At 38.6% G+C, this 24,034-nt stretch overlaps 1 pseudogene; it reads left to right on the top strand.

Annotated features, from left to right (window-relative positions):
* Window positions 1-3,238: 3,238 nt before the first annotated feature.
* Window positions 3,239-4,094, top strand: LOC148916546 (uncharacterized; annotated as a pseudogene).
* Window positions 4,095-24,034: the final 19,940 nt, after the last annotated feature.

Genomic DNA, 24,034 nt, shown 5'->3' with positions numbered 1-24,034 from the left:
TCACACTTTTTCATATTAAAAAAATTAAAATTAAAACAAAAATCAGATAATGGATCATATTTCTATTTTGCTTTTCTGGTTGTAATTACGAATTGCCACTCAAGCTGTACGATACAAAAACTTCGGGGGGGTAAAGTGCCGTTCTCCACCTCAATTGTCATGCTAATCGAACTTAAAATCAATCAATTTAGCACTAGCCCTTGTCGTTTAAGTTTTTTTTAAAATTTGATCCAATGGTTTCCGTTAATAATAAGGGTAATTTCAAGTAAAATAAAAGTAAAATACATAAAACCAAAAGAAAAAAATCATAAAAAATAAAATAACACTGTTAAAAAAATAAAAAATAAATCAGCCCACTCAATCCGCATCCCCCTCTGACCCACTCCTTCCCTCTCCCTCGCACAAAGAACCTCCAGCAATGCCAACAATGGCTGCTTAGCTATCTTCTTGATTTATTTGCAAATTTCATTTATAAATTTTTCAGTATTTTAATTTAATTTTTAATTTAAATATTTTAAAAATTGATCACATGCCAAAAATATGAGGTGGTAACAAAAGATTGGGTGAAATTCAAAAAATTCAACAGTAAGATTGAAATTGGATATTTATAATGAATTTGAGGACTAAATTGGCGGATAAAATAATTCTAGAGGTTAAGTTCGAATCTCGATTAACATTATAGTACAGTACCTAAATTATATATGGACATACAACAAATAAAAATTGATAGAATGATAATAATAATATAATATTGTACATTTATAAAAATCTAACACAATCTATTAAATTAAATTTGTATATAATACTGAAAGAATTTGTAATTTAAGTGGGGAATTAATAAAAATGGAAAAAATTTGTAATTCAAGTGGTGAATAAAGAAAAGATGGGAGGTGGGAGATTAAAAGAGTGGGGCCTAGAGGTGACGTCATGTGGAACCCCACCCCAACGGTAGTCCCAGGGAAACGGGGCCCATCTGCTGCTCTGATAAGCCAGCAAGGCATCTCCAAGTTGCTCCTGTGGCTATTGAACTCTGGAACATGTTTGCTTGTACGGCTGGTGATGTGTTTCACTTCCTGCTTATTTGGTTTAGAAGTCTCTGTAGACTGTAGCTTAATTATGAGTAGTTGGGTGATGAGCATGAGGATGATATAATTAAAACTGGAGTTTGTTTTTAAACTCTGCCTCCAAAATAAAAAAGCGGAAGGGGAAAATGAAAAATAGGATGCTAGCTTTATTGGTCACTTAAAAAAAAAAAAAAAAAAAAATCCTTTTATTATTATTTTTAATGTTTTTATTAATTAAAAAAATTATAGATATTCAAGATATTGATGTGGTACTAAATGTTGGAATTTTTAAAAGGTTTTAATTTTTTTTACCTTTTGATTTGTTTAATTATTTTGGTTGTTTTATTTTATTCACAGTGGGGGTTATAAATATTTAATTTTCAAGTTTTATTTCTATATTAAATGCCTTAATTTTTAGGTTTAATATGGTGGAGGTTATATATTCTTGGATGCCTATAAAAGGCCAGTCCTCCTTCACATTTTATACAATCTGATTATCTCATCTTCTACCTTTCATACTTTCTCGACTTATATTATTATTTTTGGGCAACAGTTTTGTGACTTGGAGACCTATATCCGATTGTGAACGTACTCATAATGGACCTTGAACTTGTGTATTGGGGGGCCTATCTTGAAGTCTTGTAGACCGTCAGTACCTGCTAGTAGGGAGACTACATGCTTTATAATAGCGTATCTGACGTGCCTCACCATACCAGGCTTGCTTTCTTAATCTTAATTTATTTTACTTTTATTTACCTATTATTTGTTTTCTTAGTTTTAATTTACTTTCAAAGACTTTCTAATATATTGTATATATTATTTATATTATAAATAATTTTTCTTTTGACTTTTACAGGAAAAGGAAAAAATATAATGGGAGCTGATTTTCCCACTCCTTTTTTATCCACGTATATTCCCTTTGTTAGAAATTGTATGTTCACACTCATTTTTTGTCTACTTACACTCTTTTTTTTTGTTATAGTAAAAACTATTAAAAAACAAAAGGGAGTATAAATGGACAAAAGGGGAGTGGAAAAATCACCACTCTTTATATAACACTAAAAACTAGTTGAGACATGCACAATTAGGTAATTTTTTTATGGCCTTGATTGACATACCTTTTACATATTTTATTAATTTGAAGGGGATTATGATTTCCAAATTTGATGCTTATCTTTATGTAAACAAAATTTCTCCTTAGGAACTTTTACATTCCTGCCAATGACAATGTGATGTATATGCATAAGTTTTTCTTTTTGTGTCTTTTATGCATTATTTTTGCACATGTGTCAAACTGTGATTTATTAGAAGAAGAAGTATCTTTTTCTAGGGAATAAGGCAAGCAATGTTCTATCTGTTAAGGAAAGAAATATGTCAATGATTCTATATTGAGTGAGAAATATGTCAATGATTCTGTATTGAGAGATTGTAGGAATAGATTGTAATTAGCTTAGAATTAGCATGTATTTACCTAGAATAGAAGTATCAACCGTGTATAAAGATCTGAGTCTGTAAGCAATACAGATATTCATTTCAATACAATATCAAATTATTTAATGGTATTAGAGCACCACTCTTGGTGACTTTGCCCAAGCACCTTCCGCCACTACCATATTTTTCCCAAACACCTCCTGCCAAAATATCTTCCGCCACAGCCACCATCGACGCAGCATCATGGGTGAATAAACTCTCACAGAGCCGAAGACCACCGTCCACGACCTACTCGATTTACACAACTCAGACACAGTAGGACTCTCCTTGGTTAACTTCAAACTTGAAGGCCATATGGCCAATGGAGTCGATCTATGCACTTTAGCCTCAGTGCCAAGAACAAGCTTGGATTGATTAATGGATCAATCAAATGCCCTTCACCAAATGAATCAAAATTCCCACAGTGGTAGCGCTGCAATGATATGGTTCTGTCATGGATTCTTCATGCTCTCCATCCAGACATAGCCAGTGGTGTCCTCTATGCCAAAACGGCGGCAGCCGTATGGACAGATCTCCAAGATCTCTTTTCACAAAGCAACGATTCCAGGATCTATCAGATTCGACAAGAAATTGTCGAGTGTTGACAAGGATCAAAGCCTATCTCCATCTATTATACAAAATTGAAAGCACTTTGGGATGAAGGGCTGAAGAAACTTGCAGAGAGAGAGGAAAAAGAAAGAGTCATGCAATTTCTAATGGGCTTGAACGATTCATACTCCACTGTTCGAGGATCAATTCTGTGATGAATCCTTTACCGGATACACGCAAAGTTCATGGACTAATTCTTTAACATGAGCGTCAAATGGAGGTGACTAGCCGAAATGACAACCCACTTACTTCACATGCAATGCAAATCAGCCGATCCTCAACTGCAGGACCTTCACAACCACGCAAGTCTTTGAAGTGCACATACTGCGATGGAGACGGACATCTGAAAGATCGATGCTACTTCATCATTGTCTTTCCCGTGGGCTACAAATGGCATGGTAAAAATGACAAACCCACAAACCAGAGTTCAGGACCCACTGCTCACAACGCACCACCAACCAAACATGCTAATACGGTCAAGCCAATCACTGATGGTCCAACCTTCACCAACGAGGAGTACAAAGAACTTATTGCTATGATTCGCAATAAGAAGGGTAATGGTCAGTCGTTGGCACATGCAACAGGTATCATTACACCTACTTGTCACATTGCACAACGTGAATCACATTCCAAGCTATATTGGATTGTGGATAGCGGGGCCACTGATCACATTTCTCATTCACCTCCTACACATAATCACACTACGCCTCATCATGAATTTGTGGGCTTGCCCAATGGAGAACATGCAGAAATCCACAACATTGGGTCTATTAAATTAACAAAAGACTTGTCTCTTGATGAAGTTCTTCATGTTCCCAAATTTCATGTCAACTTGCTATCTGTGAGTAAGCTAACTCGAGCTCTGTGTTGTATAGTAACTTTCTATCTGAATTTTTGTGCTGTGCAGGACGTGAATACGAAGAAGACGATTGGCCTGGGCAAGCATTTTGATGGGCTTTACTACCTCACACCTGCCCAAAATCCTCACCTCATTAGTCATGTTCGCCACACCTCAGATCTTTGGCATCAACGTCGAGGACACCCGTCACCTGTTCCTCTTCACTCTCTGTCAAAGAATATTCCTGAAATAATGTTTAATTCCCAGCATATTTGTGATATTTGCCCTTTGGCGAAACAAACAAGATTACCTTTTCCTGCTAGTTCAATTCAAACAGTTGCACCTTTTGATCTTATTCATTGTGACATTTGGGGACCTCACAAAACACATACACACTCTGGGGCACATTATTTCTTGACTATTTTTGATGATTTTACTCGTTTTACTTGGGTTCATCTTATGACTTTTAAATCCGATACACAACACATCTTGCAATCCTTTTTCTCATGGGTTAAAACACAATTTAATCGCACCATTAAAACTTTTCGTTCCGATAATGGTAGCGAATTCTTATCCATGCGCTCCTTCTTCACCAATCTTGGCACCAATTTTCAACATTCTTGCACATATACCCCTCAACAAAATGGGGTAGTTGAATGCAAACATCGTCATCTTTTGAATATTGGTTGGGCACTACGTTTTCAAGCCAATCTACCTTTACAATTTTGGGGGAAAAGCCTTCAAACGACATGTTATCTTATAAATTTCCTTCCCACTCCATCACTGTCTCATAAAACACCTTATGAAATTTTACATGGGCATTCGCCTACTTATACTCACCTAAGAGTTTTTGGGTGTCTTTGTTATGCCACTAATCTTAACCCCAATCACAAATTTGACACTCGTGCTCATCGTTGTCTTTTTCTTGGGTATACTCTCAACCAAAAGGGTTATCGCGTCTATGATCTTGACACAAAGAAATTTTTTGTTTCTTGGGGTGTCATTTTTCACGAACACACCTTTCCTTTTTCTAATCTTCCAGCAGAAAATCAAACTGACTCACCTAATCTCCCTATTCCCCAAGCTGACCTGCCTTCCCCATCCCATATATCTCCAGGCCCGACCCACATCCCCTCACTCTTCGCTTCCACAGACCCGGCCCACACCACCTTACCCTTTCTCTCTTCAAACCCGCTCCCAGACCCTCATTCCCCTGCTATCTCACCCACGACTCATCCATCTCTTGCTAGAGTCTCTGTTTCCCCAGCCCCCTCTTCACCTCCCGATGGCTTGCCATCTGATCTCCTTTTCCCTCCCCCGGTCCCTCTCACTCTCCTTGATAGCGGCCCAATCCCTCGCAGATCCGAGCGTATCAAACGACCTCTATCTCATTTTCAGGAGTATCAAGCTCATCACACCGTCTTGCTCGCACTCGACGTCATCTCTTCATCCACGTATGGCACCAGGTACCCTCTTCATAAGCACATCTCTTACTCTGGCTTATCTTCCAATTATCAAAATTTTGTGTGCAATGTCTCTTGCTTGGTCGAGCCCACTAATTATGAACATGCATGTCGTGATCCCAAATGGGTTGCTGCTATGCAATCTGAACTACAAGCTCTTGATGCCAATCACACCTGGTCTTTGGTCCCCCTTCCTCCTGGCCATCTCCCAATTGGTTGCAAATGGATATTTCGGCTTAAATATCACTCTGATGGCATCGTTGATCGTTACAAGGCCCGCCTCGTTGCCAAAGGCTTCAACCAATGACAGGACCCGCCCTGAATTTTTCACAAAACCCGAGACGAATCCTGCGGAGACCCCAACATCACACCCATGCTGGTTTCACTCCTTAAAAAGGTAACCTCCTTCTTCAAGAGGAGTAAGGGCACGAGACTTTCTACCAAAAATTCGGCAGAATCTCCCCTGTAATTTGAACATTTTCCAAAATTTTCACCTGCATAAAATGCATTTAATAACCACAACAGGCAGCACGCACAATGTAATAACATGCAATTCATAATAATGGCCTCCGGCCCTCCAATAATTCAAAGCAAACTACCAACCACGCGATAAATAAAAAAAATAACTTCCCCCAAGCATCCAACACGCAAGGTTTCAACCTCCTATCACAAATAGCTCGGGGCCTCAGCCTAAACATACAACACCCCAAACGGGTCTTGCCCCTAATTCAACCACAACACTCTAATACCACCGTCCCGTAGTCAAATGGGAGTATGAACCATTATCTAATCACATCTCGGTTTCATCCGAATTTCAGGACCAAAGACAAGGTCCGAACCAACCTCACTAACACAACGTAAGTGAGATTTAACTCGCGGCTGCACCCAGGCATCACCCTAAGCTGCCTACGTACCCTCAACCAAGGATCAAGCCACACGTAGTTCTTCCATATCGACAATCACATTTCCGATAATATACAATTAATTAAAGCAGAACCAATAAATACATTTCAAATTTATCACCAATCAATTTCCCACTAAACACAATGAACACATTCTCAAACTCTTCCTTTATATCAAATCAACCTGCAACCATACCCTATCCAAGGCGTATGTTGCCGAACAACACCTCCCAAACCGGGGCGTAAACATTTATACATGTACAAGGTCTTCTCAAAGGACAATCTCACGAATCTCAATCCCGAATCAAAAACCACATATACATATATATGTATATATATATAATAACACCCACCTCTCATCATCATCATGTACCAAAGGAAACAATCCAACAGGGGATCGTTTGACTAGTCCACATGGCAGAGCAATCCCTCAATTCACCATGCGTCTAAGGAACGAGCCGTCCAACTGGGGACTAACTCTCACCCAGCACATACGGACGAAGAATTAAGACCCGTACGCCTGTAAACAGTCCTACGCGCGCCGACTACCTAGTCAAGGGTCTACGGTAACACCCCGTTAAGGTATGCCCGGGTATCAACACATCCACAGATCCATATCCATTTTCATGTATCAGTATCCAAAGGGAGGTACATGTGATGCTGCACATCATGTACTGGGGGAAACAATCCAACAGGGGATTGTTGACTAGCTCACAATTATCCGGCCCTCAAGCGTCCATGTGGCTAGGGAACGAGCCGTCCAACTGGGGACTAACTCTCACCAGCACGTACAGCCGATAAAATCAAAGCTTGTACGTCTGAAAACCAATCCTACACGCGCAGACTACCACTCCTCAGGGTCCACGGCAACATCTCGTCAAGGATGCCCCGTATTTCAATATATCCAAACCATATCATAATATTCCCGGCATCCCGCAATTCCAGGATCCGTAACCAAGAAAGCCCACACGCCCGAAACACGGCACGTGTGTGAATAGTAACCAGGGAAGGTACGTATGATGGTGGAGTTTGTAACCCTTATCACAACATTATAAAATGATATTTTCTTCCTTAATTCAATTGTTCCAAACCTCTATACCTTTCGGATCTATCACAATTCTAAATTCGATAATAACACATTGAAACATTATCACTTCCTTCTCAAGGCATCGTATCAAGAAGACATCCGAAGGGCCTGGACAAACTCCGACGGGCCTGGGCAAAAATAAATCAATCTCCGACGAGCCTGGGCAAAAATAAATCTTAAACATAAAACCCATAACCGGGGAGGTATTTAAGGTAGTGCGTTTAGCACTTCAAACTGACAATCTATACTCTTTTCATACCTTTATAAATACATACAAATGTATATTAATTTCTAATATTGTAAGCACCTCAATGAAAATTCACAGGGTGGCACTTATAGTGCCCTCAAGCATCTTTATAAAATAATAATATATATTTAAATATAATCCACTATTGCATCAACCTCAACCCCAAGATATAACATCCGATAAACCCCCAATTTATCACCATAAATTGATATCCTAATCCCACATAATCAATATCACTCAACAACTCTCAAGGCCTATCACTAGGGTCATTATAATCTTCCTAGGAAGGTAACACTACCTGGGAAGTCTCACGATCAACCCAGGGTCAAACTACCCAGCCTCGGTCAAACGGGCCCCTGGGTCCACGACCTTCAAATTCCGATCCGACAGTTTCCATAGGTCCTACAAGGTCTAAGACACACGTCCTGCAAGTTTGATCCGGATCGGACGGTCAAATCGCTCACGATCGGACGGTTACTAAAACCCTAACCCTAGGGTTGGCTTATCCGGAGTATCCGGGACTCCGTTTTATGATCTGTCGAATCCTATATGATCTTAGTAATGCCTAGATCAACATATTATAACCTCAGGACCATCCAACGGTCCAAACCTAGCGAACCCAAAAAATACACGATATGCGATATCCGTTCGGAACCCTAACGGTATCCAAATTGAAATCCGAGCACACCTACGTGCTCGTGACATCGAGAGGATCGCATTGGGACAAAAATGCGCCTCAGCTACAGTGCCCATGTGCCGCCACACGCGTCGGCAGCGCGTGGGTGTCCAAAGCGATATCGCATCGCCAAAAAATCTTAGAATCTCGTGCCAAGACTCATACCCTAGGTAATACACCTAATCTGGAGTCACTTTTGTTCTTGGACATACCCCAAATTATCGACGGAAGTGGCCAGAAATTCAATTTGAAAACCGGCCGAAACCTCATTCGTCCGTTTTGGTGGAGAAATGAGAGAAAACGAAGACTTGGAAAATCTGTCAAAATTTGTCCGAAAACAGCTCGGATTTCTTCAATTTCCGGCCGATCTGCTTCCAGTGGCTGAAATTGGTCGGGATGGGAAAAGGAGGCAGCCGGTTCTTTTGGAGTCGATCTCGAGGCCAGTGGCTGTAACATGATGGTGGCTCCTTAGAGCCACCGGTGTAGAAAAAATGGGAGGCGGGCTGCTCACGACCAGCCAAGAGAGAGAGGTTTTCAGATTTTATTAAAAACCCATTTCAAAATATTTACAATTCTGCCACTGAGGGTATTTTGATCGTATCTCTCTCGTTACAACTCCGATTCGAGCCCACTACGTGTCTACGGACTCATCTCACCGTGCTATACACAACGGTACAATCGAAATTCCCAATTTCCTTCCCAGTCAAAAGTCAATCTTAAATCTAATAACATATTATAAGGGCAAAATGGTCCTTTTATCTGAATAAATTAATATTCACCAATTTATTTAGAACCGGGTCCTTACAACCAACGCGAGGGTATTGATTTCCACAACACTTTTGCCCCTGTTGTGAAATTAATCATTGTTCGTTGCTTGCTGTCCATTGTTCGTCACACCGGCATCTGCATCAAATGGATGTCCAGAACGCTTTTCGTCATGGCGATCTTCAAGAGGAGGTTTACATGTTACCCCCGCTAGTTCTAGTCGACAGGGAGAGCATGTTGTGTGTCGACTTCACAAGTCCTGGTACGGACTCAAACAGGCTCCACGAAGCTAGTTTCGAAAGTTTTCATCTGCTATTTGTGGGATTAGTGTTAAGCAATCACGTGCTGATTACTCTCTGTTCACACAGGATCATGGAAGCTCTCTAATCATTATATTGCTTTATGTAGATGACATGATATTGACAGGAAATGATGAAGAGGCCATCTATAAACTGAAGCACTTCCTTGGCAGTCAATTTCGAATCAAAGATCTCGGACCCTGGAGATACTTTCTTGGTGTTGAGGTGGCACGATCAAAATCTGGAATTTCTATTTGCCAACGAAAGTACACCCTTGACATTTTGGCAGAAGTTGGATTACTTGGAGCCAAACCAGCCAAAGTTCCTATGGACCATGATCTCGTGTTGTTATCTACAGAGGAGTTACTCAAAGATCCTACTCGATATCGTCTGTTAGTTGGAAAGCTAATTTATCTCACAATTACAAGACCAGAAATCACTTATGTAGTCAACACCCTCAGTTAGTTCATGAAAGAACCTAGACGCCAACATCTTGATGCAGCATACCGTCTTCTCCACTACCTAAAGGAAGCTCCAGGTCAAGGGTTACTTTTTCCTTCACAAAATCAGTTAAAGCTGATTGGTTACTGTGATGTAGATTGGGCGATGCCTAATCACAAGCAGATCACTCATAGATTATTGCATATTTCTTGGTAATGCGCTTGTGTCCTGGAAAAGCAAGAAACAAGTTACAGTTGCACGATCATCAGCGAAAGCGGAATATAGTTCAATGGCTCCAACCACATGTGAACTAACTTGGCTAAGATATCTGTTGCAAGATCTGCGTCTGAATCATTCTGAACCTGCAAAGTTATTTTGCGATAATCAAGCCGCCTTGTATATTGCAACAAATCCAGTGTATCATGAACGAACTAAACATATTGAGCTCGATTGTCATACTGTTCGTGAAAGAATAGAGAAAGGAGAGATCAAGACAGGATACGTGCAAACAGGGGAATAGATAATAGATATATTTACCAAGCCACTAAAGGCACCCGTCTTCAGTTTGCTTCTTGGCAAGTTGAACGTTAGAGATATCCACTCTCCAACTTGAGGGGGAGTGTTAAGGAAAGAAATATGCCAATGATTCTATATTGAGTGAGAAATATGTCAATGATTCTATATTGAGAGATTGTAGGAATAGATTGTAATTAGCTTAGAATTAGCATGTATTTACCTAGAATAGAAGTATCAACCGTGTATAAAGATCTGAGTCTGTAAGCAATACAGATATTCATTTCAATACAATATCAAATTATTTCACTATCTCTATTTATATTTTCGTATCGTAGAGCTGTCTAATAATAATAATAATAATAATAATAATAATAATAATAATAAGAATTTGGCTGTAAATTTGTGTATAATAGGAATGTAAATCTAAGAATGTATTCTGTTGTTATTATTATTATTAATTTTTAAAATGGGAAAATAAGGAATACAAAGAAAAGCTCCTAGGGGCAGAGTTCAACAAATGCTAAGTCAACACCGAAGATGCAGCTGGGCGGATAGAGCGGATCCAAATGTGTCTATCCTAAGATTGTGACCACAAGAGGTGACTGCATCCGTCAGAATATTAGCCTCACAAAACACATGCAAAAAGTTGATGGCTTCAAACGTTGGACTAAGATAATGAATGTTGTTCACAATCGTCCTTAGTCTCCATGAAACATCCTGTAACACCCTGAATTTTCAACATCAGGATAACCTGCCTAATTAACAAAATATACAATCCAATACGTGAAGCTCGTAATTCACAAAATATACAAAAACTTCTTTACTTCACTCTGAGTGCTTACACAACCAATCCAAACTCACAATGTTAATACAGACTCATACTTTAGAGTCATATATTACTTCACAACATTACATAAGGCCATCTCCAACTATAAAGGGGCTGAACTTAATTTCCACCCTCCAAAATACAACTATTTATGTATTGATCAGACTCAAACTTTTTTTCCTTTCAACCCTTCAGACTCAAAATTTGAGCCTGCAACTTTTTTAAATTGAACAGGCTTGGGTTGCCTTTCAAAGTTGCTTTAAAAAAAAAGCAGAGATGAGCCTTTAATGAATTTTTTTAATTCCCAAAATACCATAATTCATTTTAAAAAATGACATCACGTCCACTTCCACATACAACTCCACCACCTCCACCACCACATTCACCACCGCCATTGCCACTGCCACCGCCACCACCACATCCTCCTCCTCCTCATCCTCTGCTACCACCACTACAACCACTACCTCCTCCACCACCTCCACCATGCTGCCATCGCCACCACCACCTCCAGCTCCACAACCGCCATCCCTACCACCACCACTACCACAACCACTAGCTCTACCTTCAACACCACCATCACCTTCACCTCTATCTATTTCACCCCCACCCCACGACCACCACATGATTAGCACATAACACTCTCAACATCATGTATATTTTTTTAGTTATTATTCACAGTTACAACAATTTTATATTAAAATTTAACAAACAGTTTTGACACTGCTTTTTGTACTAACAACACTTTAAAAATATTATTTACCAAACATGGAGTTACTTTACTTTACAGCTAATTATTTTCAAAGTATAGCAGAAACAACTTTTTAAAAAAATTATAGCAATCCCAAACTGGGCCTTATAGTGGTCTTCCAATTCCAATTCCAGCAAATGAGAAAAAAAGAAAAAAGCTTATCATTTTTACTGGAAAATATTATATCCAGCAAAAACCAAAGATGAAAAATATAATGCAATAAAACGAAGCCAAAAATATTAAAGAAAAACATCATCACCAACAACATGTTCCAGAGCAATAGGCAAAGGAGCAATTGGGGCCCCCACCTTAATCTGGACTACAAACCCACTCTCTCTTTCGGTGGGGGGGTGAAAGCTCACCGGAGCATTTGTAGAATTCTCACATTTTGTCCCACATCGACAAATTACGCTTATGTGGTGGTCTTTATATTATCAGTACCACAATATTAAATATCGACGTTGATAATATCGTTTTTTTGAGTGTGAGATATTTTCGTACATATCCACTTAATTATCGTCAATATATCGATATTTTTGTCGATATTATCGCGATAATGTCATGGACGATAATTTCAACATTTTTCATGCTTTATTTGGGCAATATATCGAGATATTATCGATAATATCGCTAATATTGCAATATGAAACCGAAAAATACAAGAAAAATGTTGAAAAGTCTCCATCTTGCGCACAGAGGGATTCGAACCCCTCCCTTTCTCATAAGCTTGTAATATTTATAAGGTCTTTAAAAATGTCTACAAGCTAATATTATCTAAGATAAATTTCCATATTAAAAAAATTCCCTAAGAATAAATTTAAGCATATATTTAATGTTTTTTTATTATTTTATAATGGAGTAGTATTTTGTTGTTGTTATATATTATGGAGTTTTATTATTATTCACTTCGAGTTTTAATATTGTTCATTATATGTGATACTAAGTTTGAATTTTAATAGGAATTCTTTCTATGTGGTACTAAGTTACTCATACATTTTATCTTTGTTTTTTTGGTTAAGCTCATATATTTTATCATATGTATCAAGTGTAATATATTGAAGTAAATTATTATATCTAAAAAATTATGGTGTGTTTAATTTTCTTTCACTAATTATTACATATTTTCTAAAGTCACAATGTTTGTCAGCTCGCTGCATAATCAACTTAAATCACTCAAACCCACCATGCCATGCATTTCCTTCCAATTTTTTGTGATAAAATAATAGACAATTGACTAAGTAAACATCCTCTAAAGTTTCAATAAAAATTTCCAAGTTTTTCTCATAATTTCCGTTATTTTTATTCAATTTTTATCAATATTTCCTCGATATTTCCATCGATATATCCGTGTTTTTGGACCACCGATATTTCCGAAACTCGTGATATTTTAGACCTTGATCAGTACCAAGAGACTCAATTGCCGAGCTAAGTCACGGTGGCTTGTGACCCAACGTGGGGGCATAAGGATGGCACCGGAAGGGTAGAGTGAAAGGTCGTCGCATGACTGTTGTCATATGTGAGCGCAAATTTGGCCCGGGAAGCTTTCGGGTTTGGGTGAGATTGTGTGTGGGTCTTTCAACCCTTGTAACAGCAGAATGAGGAGAGTGGGAGGGGTGGCTTTGCAAAGTTTGCAAGGCCGCTTTGCCTGTAATTAGGTAGGTCTTCAGCTCGCTGACAATGAGTGTGAAGATCACGTCTTTGTTGTTGCAGAGAACGCTGGCTTATTAGAGCAGTAGATGGCGCTTCGGTTAATACTCTTAACTACTGATTACGTAGATGTGAACCTAGCATTAAGAGAACCAATGGAAGTTATTGGGCACAGGCTATAGCACGCCTTGCGAGTACCAAATAATCATTTGGAGGCTCCTTTCTTTTAAAGGATATCATACTGAAAAGCTCAAGTGCATCGTGGTAATCTAATTTCTTCACCTCATATATTAACTCAATTCCATGACGTGTTAGCAATCCTCTGTCTTTGTCGTTACAATAACTCTATTGCCCTCACCAAACCAATCAACGTCTCCTGCTAAATTGTTTAACTGGTCCAACTGATTCACATCATCAAGAGTTAAGAGAATCCTTTTATGTCTCAGTCGTTGCTTGATAACATTTATTCCTTGATCAAGAGTAATCAAGTTGAAGTTTTTGTCTCCTAGGACCTGACAAAGAAGATTCTTTTGTAGTAGTTTGGGCATAAAATACACGTGCCAGCCCAATTGATTATTGGCCCATGTAAAAAACAGGAGTTTGAGCTTTGTTTGTTAAAATAAGAGATCAGCCCAGATGGTTTTTAAGGCCCAAGACTGTTGTAAAACAATTTCCAAGGATTAAATTCACAGATTAAGTGCCCGTTTGGCATTGCTTATTTGGGGTGATAAGTGATTTTTAAAAAAATTTGAGAAGCCCAACCCGTTTGGTAAACTGTGAGAAAATCACTTATTGCTAAAAATTACTTGTGAGAGAAAGGTATAAGGAAAGCAGCTAATGAGGTGCTTTCATTTTTGATTATGCAGAATCGGTTTGAAGAGGTCTTGGGTTTAATGATTATGCGGCAATCATTTTCTAATTATGCGTAAAATAAATACCAACAACACTTGTAATGAAAATTTTACCAAACGCCAAACTGCTTTCTCTTACAGTGATTTCTCTCACAAAGAATCGATGATTATTTTCACAGCACATCAATGCCAAACTGGCCCTAAATATTAATTGTCATTAATGGTGATTTAATATGAACAAATCAGTTTTTTAATTGGTTTAAAGAATAGGCCCAGCTTCAAATCTCTCCAAAAGCTCAAAAATTTGATAGTCATCGTCGATCTCAATTCTAGAGTTGAATTTAGTAGATTTTTTAGGAAGATCTTTTCTCTCAAAAAGCCCACGTGACTCTGAAAGTCAAAGTTTTCAACTGTGCAAAGGAAGTGATGGGGAGTTAGTAAAAGGGGATAATCAGAAGAACACTCCCCATAACCATTTAAATGCCATAAAAGGAAGACCATGTTTCCTTTCTATGCTCGTGTGGGCTCTACATCAGAGCAGGTTGTGCTTACAAGAAATAAACATAGAGACAGGAAAGTTGTTCGTCAGAAATGCAAATGGACCATCATAGAAACTGACTGTTGAAGGGTTGTTTGTTGGTTGGTTTTTTGTCAAACTAATAACTTCCCCCTTATCCTGCGATGAAAAAAGAAAAAAAATCCTTTCAAAGATCTACTGTAACAACCCAATCCTTAATTATTATTTTATTCAAGGAAATGACTAGAATACCCTTGGAATATTTTATATGGTTTAAAAGTTGACTTTTTGACCAGGAATTTGGGAATTTTAATTGTATCGTTGCGTAGAGCACATAGATACGAGTTCGTAGACATACAACACGCTCGATTATGAGTTGTAACGAAGGAGGAAATGTCTAGAAACTAAAAGGATGTAATAGGAATTTTAAAATTTGTTATCAGTAGCAATGCCGCTCTGATACTCGGGTTCGGAGCAGCACCTCCCATTCCCTCTGTTACTATTCATCAGCTTGGTTTTGGGCCACCATGCGCGATCTGGCCACCGTTTGGGGTGGCACCGGTCCCAAACGAATTGGCTCGACACCCTCCTCCTATCCCACCCTCCTCCACCACGCTGGAAAATGGCCAAAACAGCCCGGTTTCTATCAAAACTTCCCATCGTTCGTTCTCTCGCCTCCGGCTGCCAAATTGGATGAATAAGGTATGTATTTTTAGCTATTTTCCGTGCTCTAGCTGATGGTTGGGTAGGATCTGAGAAATTTCTAGGTTTGACAGGTTGATTTTTGAGTTTGGGTTCAGCCGATTTTGGGATCGCTATTCCGGCCACTTCCGGCCTGTTTTTGGGGTAGGTCCAAGAACAAAAGTGATTCCAAATAGGGTGTTACCTCTAGGGTAGGAGTCTGGGCCGACAGTTTAGAGTTTTTTCAGTCATCGGAATCGATCAAGCCACCCATGAGCCGCCAGCGCGTGTGGCGCCGCGTGGGCAGTAGGGTGGGAACCACATTCAGTTCTAGAATGATCCCTTGGTCTTCACGAGCATGTAGGATTTCGTGGATCTTAATTCGGATAACGTTTGAACCCCGAATGACAATCATCAATCCAGCCACTTCCAGCCTCGTCTAGACTGAAGAAATCTCAATTCTGCCCATCTAGCAAGTCTCCCCATGGCTAGAATAGATTAAAGCTCTGCTAATTTCAACATTGGTATCGATTTCCAACTGAACCTCATCAGTTGAAGGTGCTGACGTTTGAATCCAACATAAACACATCAAATCCTGCCCAAGTTATAGGCTCCAATCCAAGCAGAAACCGAAGGCCAAATTTTCTGTTGTCCTTTCAGACGTGGCAATTCCCTTTGTTTTAAATTATATAGTAGGAAGTTTCTTTTTAAAACAGTTTGATTTATTTTTAATATTTATTTTGGCCAGAACTACTAGTTTACTGTGAGACATTGTGAAGTTCTCACCAATATGAGGTAAGACAAGAACTTACTTAGGTGATATTCATCACCCAAATTGACAATCATTTGTTTAAAGTTAGTCACTTGGGGTGCAAATTATCCATTTTTCATAAGTCTGTTAGGGTTTTTAACTGCTAATAGTGGCATGCAAGCACATCAAAGAAAGTTGAATTGTTGATCACGAATGGTTCTCAAGCCAATGGGGAACTTTACTCTACAACACAGGACTAAATCAAAACCGGTGAATAGTAGTTCGACGGTTGAAAGAAGTCACTGTCGTCTTTCAAATTAGTTGATTTTAATAGCACGACGGCTGAAAGAAGTCGCGGTCGTCTTTCCAAGATGGGCTAATAAAAATTTTGCTTAAGTGAATTTGCGGCCCTTCGCGAACCCCTCAAGTTCGTATCTTTTCAATCTCTGTCCTAAAGCTTCTGACAATTATGAAGCTCCAAACCCTAACCACCTTTCTTTAGAAATTCTTGGCCCTTTGTGCTCTTTGTCTTGTGGATCTCGTTGAACTTGTCATTCTTTAGAAATAATAGACGGCAATTCTTTTCAAAAAACCGTTGTCTTTATAGTTAATAGACAACGGTTTGTAGTAAAAGCGTCGTTTTTACATTTAATAGACGACGGTACATCGTCGTAGTTTGTCTTTCAAAAGATGTCGATCGATACAAAGTCAATTTTCAATGCAAAAAGGCGATGGTTTTCCCCCGTCATCTATTTCAATTTTTGTAGTAATGAACAAAACTCTTTAGCCTGTCTAAACTACACATAAAGCTTATGCACATCAAACACACTTCCACACATGTAAAGAAATTGTGCTGGGGAATCATCCAGATGTGACCCATATGCATGTGGGCCCCCAAAGGGAGCCCCTTACAGGGGCATATTAGCTCAGTGCAAATCATAATTTTAAAAATTCGTTTTTTAAGAATTGGGATTAAAAGATAATTTTAAGTACAAATTTTCTTTGATTTGAATGAGCAGGGTATTGGTGTAGTTATTGTAATAACCCAAACCTTAATTAATATTTAACTATTAGTTTATTAAGAAAAAAGGACACTTTTGCCCTTAGACTATTTTAGTAAAGGAAAAGTTGACTTTTTAACCGGAGAAGAATATGGCAATTCCACTTGACCATTGCGTAGAGCGCGACGAAACGAGTCTGTAGACACATAGTGTACTCGAATCGAAGCTTTAATGAAAAAAATACGGTCAAAATACTTCAAGGCAAAATGGTAATATTGGAAATCAGGATTTTTAAAAACTGACTTTCTCTCTCTTTCCTCACTCTTCTTCCTCGCGACCACAGCCCTGTTTCAAACCGTCACCTTCTCTCCTCCATAACCACCGCCACACTCCACTCCGACGAGACCGGACCTAATCGAACCACACCGCCTCCTCTTCCTTTCCCGACGGTCTTTGCCCTTGAACTGGTTTTCGAAAAACTTGAAGGAAGTCACGGTTTTGACAGAAACCGCGATTTCGTTCTCCGTCGTCCGCCACCGTCGGACGATCAAGGCACCGGGCACCGATTGACCCGAGAGGACCTTCCAAAGGTCCAGAAGCTCGGACCAACAATGAGTGGACTCTTTGTTTTCATAAATGAATTTATGCTATTCAGTTACAGTATTTGATCTTGAATAAGTTTTATTCAAAGATTAGTGTTTTATAAGTTCATATATGCTTTTATATATTTTGATTTGCATGCTGCCAAGTGGAATATCCTTTACGGATATAGGGAAAGAGAATTTTAGCTAAAGATCAGATAAATGACAGCAGAGTTCCAGTTTAATGAAATTGATTATTTATCGGACCTTTGAAACTTTATATATTATTTTCTAAGCCACCTTAGGTACTCAGATATACAGATGTTGCCTTCAGATATGACGATGTCCACGGATATCTAGGTTGGCTTCGGATTATATTGGTTGCCTTGATTTAGTTAGCATGCTTGATTGCCCCACGAGTTCTATGGTACCGGACTAGTGCGAAGCGAGTGCAGATCGGGTTGACTACGGTCCCCGAATCCTGCGATTTGCGACTTCGGATTGACTTTGTGTCGCGAGACCTGCCCGAATTGACGGATTATCCGGAATTAACGGCATATCGAGAATTGATGGAAATAAAGGGGTACATCTAGTTTTGAACAATTGTTTTTACAGTGGGGTTAATATATTCTTATCTATTTTCTAAACTTTGTTTTTGGATCCACTCACCTTTTTAATGTTTTGCACCCCAGGCCGTAGACGTGCATATGAGAGCCACCACAGGGCGTTTTCGCTTCCTGCTCTTCCTTAGTTTGATGTAGGGTTCAGGGCAGTTGGTGTACTATTTATTTTGAAAAAAATTCCAAAAACAGGGTATAGCCGGACGGCTATATTATGTGAAAAAAATTCCAGCAACCCTATGTAGCCTTTTGGTTATACGACTTCTTTGGAAAAAAATTAAAACCATGTATAGCCCAGCGGCTATACTATTTTTTGAAAAAACCCGGAATAGCCGTGCGGCTATACTAATTCATTTAAATCGCCGGTCTACTTTGGGTAAAAATTCTCTCCCAAAACAGTGTATGGCCGCGCGGCGTTGCGATTTTTAAAAAATTCTGGAAACCCAGTATAGCCGGTCGGCTATACGATTTCTCTATTAAAAAATTGAAACAACTTAGTATAGCCGCACGGCTATACGATTTCCGTGATTAGCAGATGATATAACTATACTCATCTAAAACTCTAGACCATGAGATTGAAAATCTGTAAGCATCAAAACCCGTATCCTTCAAATCCTGAACATCTTCCTGTAGCAAATACATAACCAAATAGTATAATTAGAAGAAATCATGAATATCGGAAAGAACCTGCTGTCCTTATATATACTTCATTTCTTATAATGTGGGATTTGTTGTACCTTGTAGCGATGATATTGATCAATAGCCACATCTCCATTGCTGCGGTCCTTTATCCTCTCTGAGTATTTTATTTTATTTCCATTAAAACATGTGTCTAACAATCAAATTAAGTTTCACAAAAAAGAAAAAGTCTAAATAAGAGAAAGAAACCTGGATATATGTGAGTGAATGTATCCCATATACTTGGTCCTCTACCCCCTTCATTTGCAGCACCTTCATACTAAAATCCATACACACACAACAGACGCATAACCATCCAAACCATGCTCGAGCACATCTAGGAAAAGCCTAAATTATGTAAAGAGATCATCAGAGAGAGAGGTACCTGTACGCCGATCCAGCTGCCCCGAATAAGAAACCTTCCGGGAAACTGCTCCGGTTTAGCAAAGCAGCGCTACATGTAGCAACAGAATGCTTTGAATTAGTAGCTCCAATACTCGTAACTGCACACCCAAGAACAAGTAGGAGGCCTAAGAGGAAGGTGCTTTGGAGTTCCATAATTAATCTGTACTTAGTTTCGTCTTCTAGCTAGGCTTTTTTATAATATGTACTTGGCATTTGTTATTATTAGGGAGTTACAATAGTATTTCAGTTATAATAGTTAATCCTACTAATGATAGAAAATTGTTAGTTGTCAGTTACGTTGTTATTACGCCATAACTCCATATTTATATTTGTGATAATGAATTGTTGTAACTGTAGATTATTCTTTACAGACTTTATATATATATATATATTGTATAATGATCATATGGATAAGATAAGGGAAAATCAGTTTCTACATGGTATTAGAGCTAATGGCTAACGCCAATTAGCGATCCTTCATTTGCCAACATTGAGAGTCGTTGGCTCTCCTTGCCCGAAAGAGTGTTTGCTTATGTATAGTTCTCCATCTTCTCCTCCCTTCTATAATCAGTAATTTTTTTTTTCTTTCTCTCTGCCGCTGCCATTTCCTTTTATTTTTCAACACTCCTTGTCAAGCTCTCTGCTCATTGTTGAGCCTTTATCTTTCACTCTCTCCATGTCTAGCTCTCTGTTGATGATTGAGCCATTTCTCCTTCTTATGCTCTCTATTGAAGATTGAGCCTCGCTCGCCAAGCCTTATCCTAGTCGGCCTTTGTCTCTGTCCTGCTGTGCTTCACTGTCGTTAGTCCCTTTGAACTCTCTCTCTCTCTCTCTGTGGTATCGGCCTCTCACGCTCTATCTATGCTCAACCTGTGTTCTTCTCCCCTCTTAAGCCCAATCTCTTTCTTTGATTTTACTGTTGGTCTCTGTCTTCTTCATTGTTGTCTTGCACTGCCTTTCTTCTTCTCTATTACAAGGGTATTGTTTTCTTTTCTTTATAATTCTTTTATGTTACTGGGATATTCTCTTCTCTTCTTTTCAATTGTGTTGTCTCTCTCCCTGTCATGGGTTGTCTCTGCCATCTTGAGTTTCCTTTCCTTTTCATGGGTTGTCTCTTGCCTCTTGTTCTCTCTCCCTCTCTTGCCTACTTTCTCCTTTTGATGGGTGTTACCTTTTCTCATCTCTTTCTTTCTCTTTTTTTTTTCCATCTTTATTTTGAAAGGATTTTAACTCTATGTGTTTTGCCCACACTCTCTTTTCCTTTCTCTGTCTCACTTGGCAAGTGTTTCTTCTTCTTTTTTGTGTTTTTTTTCTCTTCCCCATCCCTTTACTTTTAAAATTGTGTCTCTCTCTTTGTGCACGACTTTCTGGCCTTTCCCACTTGATGATGGGTTTCACTTCCCCATCCCTTTATTTTCCCGCTTATCGCATGCTCTTTATCCTACCTAGAGGTGATTCCTACATAGAGTTATGTTTCTCAGGTGCCTAGAGTTGTTTCCTAGGTACATTTGACTTGTATGTCAGCTTGTCATTTTATTCCTTCCTTCAATGAGCCCATGCGCTCCTTCACTTGCTGCCTTTCAATGGGCGTTATTTTTATTTTTATGTTACTTTGTTTCTCTCAAGCCGTTGTTGACCACTGGAGTTCTTCTTTTTTTGTTTCCCTTACTAGACTACTACAATAGTATTTCAGTTACAATAGTTAATCCTACTAATGATAGAAAATTGTTAGTTGTCAGTTACGTTGTTATTACGCCATAACTCCATATTTATATTTGTGATAATGAATTGTTGTAACTATAGATTATTCTCTACAGACTTTATATATATATATATATATATATTGTATAATGATCATATGGATAAGATAAGGGAAAATCAGTTTCTACAGTTATTTATATCATGGACAAAGCATGATATAATTTAAAAAAAGTAATTTGAAACCTGTGGCATCTGTGAATCTTATAAACCTTAATTTCCATGTCCATTTAAGCTGCACGATTTCTTTATATCTGCCGAATTTTCGGTAGAAGTCAAACCTGGAAGGAAGTTAAGTTTTTAACAAGAAGGGCAACATGGTCATCTGTGCTCGGCACCGCCAGGTGTCGATCATACACAGTGGTCCGGCTCTGATTCCAATGTGGAATTTGGGTCGGGTCCTGTCAGTTATAGAAACATGAGAGGGGTTGGGCACAATAATTTTTTTTCTTTTTCCATTTGCTTAAGAAGCAAACAACCATAAATTCCGTATTTTAAGTGTATTTCATCGGTTTGAACTTTTCTTCTCTCATTTTTATTTTCGGTTATCTATTCATAAAAAAAAGCACCATTTGTATTTGTGTGTAGATTTGTATCTTACTTGTTCAAACTGAAGTGTGTCTGTTCTTCTTTTGAAAATATATGCCTTTGAAATTTCAGCTCAGAGAGAATTTGATATCCTACCTGAGGTGCATATAATGAACATGGAAGTTTGCTGCATTAGTTGGCTATCAAGGTGCCATCTTCTGGAACTTTGCTTCTGTAAGGGTTGATAAAGTCATGGAAGTTACTGTTTTACCCTCACTTTGGTCTTGGGTGATAAGAAATTGCTCCATATTTGTTCAGTATAACCTAATTTTTGCATAATTGAATCAGTTGTTTTTCTACGGTTGGTTTTATTTTCTTTTAGTTTCCTGCTGAAAAATTTGAGGTATAGGCTTGTATTTGTTGCACAGTGTGGTTTATGTAGGAATATAACCAAGTTAGTGATGCTTGAATATGTTGTTTTGAGCCAATTCAATAAGGAGCTTTTTATTTGCAGCAATGTGGGCGGTTTTGAAGCGCTCCATGGATGCCGTGCATATTTGTCTGCATTTACACTGCTGTGTACCGCTCCCTTGTTATAATAATTCTGTATGAAGTGAATTTTCGTTTTTATTGTAGGGACATTTATTCCTGTCATAAGTTTTACTTGGCGTCAGTTCACATTGTAAGTTCTAGTTATCTTTTTTACCATGAGAAGCCCCTTGTAATTTTTGGTGCATAAAATTGAACATTCGACAGTTGTAGTAGCTATCCGGTCATGCAATGACAATAATAATATGCTTTCGTGAACAAAGAATATAGTTATTGCTAAAATATGAAAACTATAAGAGAATATTTGTTTGTGGGAATTTTCTATGTATTCTTCTCCTTGTAGGAGGTCATATTTATAATACAACAAAACCTGAATGGGCAAGTAAATAATAAATTCCTAAATCTATTTACAGTAGGAAATCAGGAATTAAAGTAAATCAATTACAAATAAAATAGGAATACTTGGTGTGTAAGGAAAGTATGTCAATATCCACAAGTCACGCTAACACTCCCCCTCACGTTGGTGCATAGATGTCGCCAATGCCCAACTGATCCAGTGAATTGTGGAATGCTTTACTGAAATCGCCTTTGTCAAAATATCCGCCAATTGATCCTCGGATTTCACAAAAGGAAACTGAAACACTTTAGCCTCAAGCTTCTGTTTGATGAAGTGTCGATCCACCTCAACATGTTTAGTACGATCATGCTGAACCGGATTACGTACAATGGCTATAGCAGCCTTGTTGTCACAAAAGAGATTCATTGTTGATGTAGGTTTATACCCAAGTTCAGATAAGCAACTTTCTTAACCAAAGAAGTTCACATATCCCTTTAGTCATGCCTCACGAACTAAACGCTTTGGATAAAGCTACTACATTCTGTTTCTTGCTCCTCCATGTCACCAAATTACCTCCCACAAATGTGAAGTAACCCGATGTGGATTTTCTATCTTACATTACCTGCCCAATCTGCATCTGAATAACCATCAATATTTAGATGACCATGCTTTGAGAACATAAGTCCTTTTCCAGGCGCAGACTTCAAATATCTAAGTATCAAGAACTGCATTCATGTGGTCTTCACTTGGAGAGTGCATAAATTGACTGACAACGCTCACTGCATAAGCAATGTCTGGTCGAGTATGTGACAAATAGATCAATCTTCCCACTAACCTTTGGTATCTTTCTTTGTTAGTTGGAACTTGATTCGGATATTCTCCAAGATGATGATTCTGAACAATAGGAGTGTCCGCAGGTTTGCAATCTAGCATTCCTGTGTCATCAACAAGTCCAAGACATATTTCCTTTGAGAGAGAAATATGCCTCGCTGCGATCGAGCCACCTCAATTCCCAAGAAATACTTGAGTCCACCTAGATCCTTCATCTCAAACTCTGTAGCTGATAGTCTTGTAGCTGTGATATTTCCTGTTTATCATTCCCAGTAATAATCATATCATCAACATAAATTATTAATGCTGTTACCTTCCCTTTCCGATGTTTCAAGAACAAAGTATGAT

The sequence above is a fragment of the Prunus mume genome, linkage group LG5, assembly GCF_029339155.1.
Source record: "Prunus mume cultivar Tortuosa linkage group LG5, ASM2933915v1, whole genome shotgun sequence".
Classification (NCBI taxonomy): domain Eukaryota; kingdom Viridiplantae; phylum Streptophyta; class Magnoliopsida; order Rosales; family Rosaceae; genus Prunus; species Prunus mume.
Note: the sequence above shows the minus strand (reverse complement) of the source record. Positions and strands in the feature narration are given on the sequence as shown.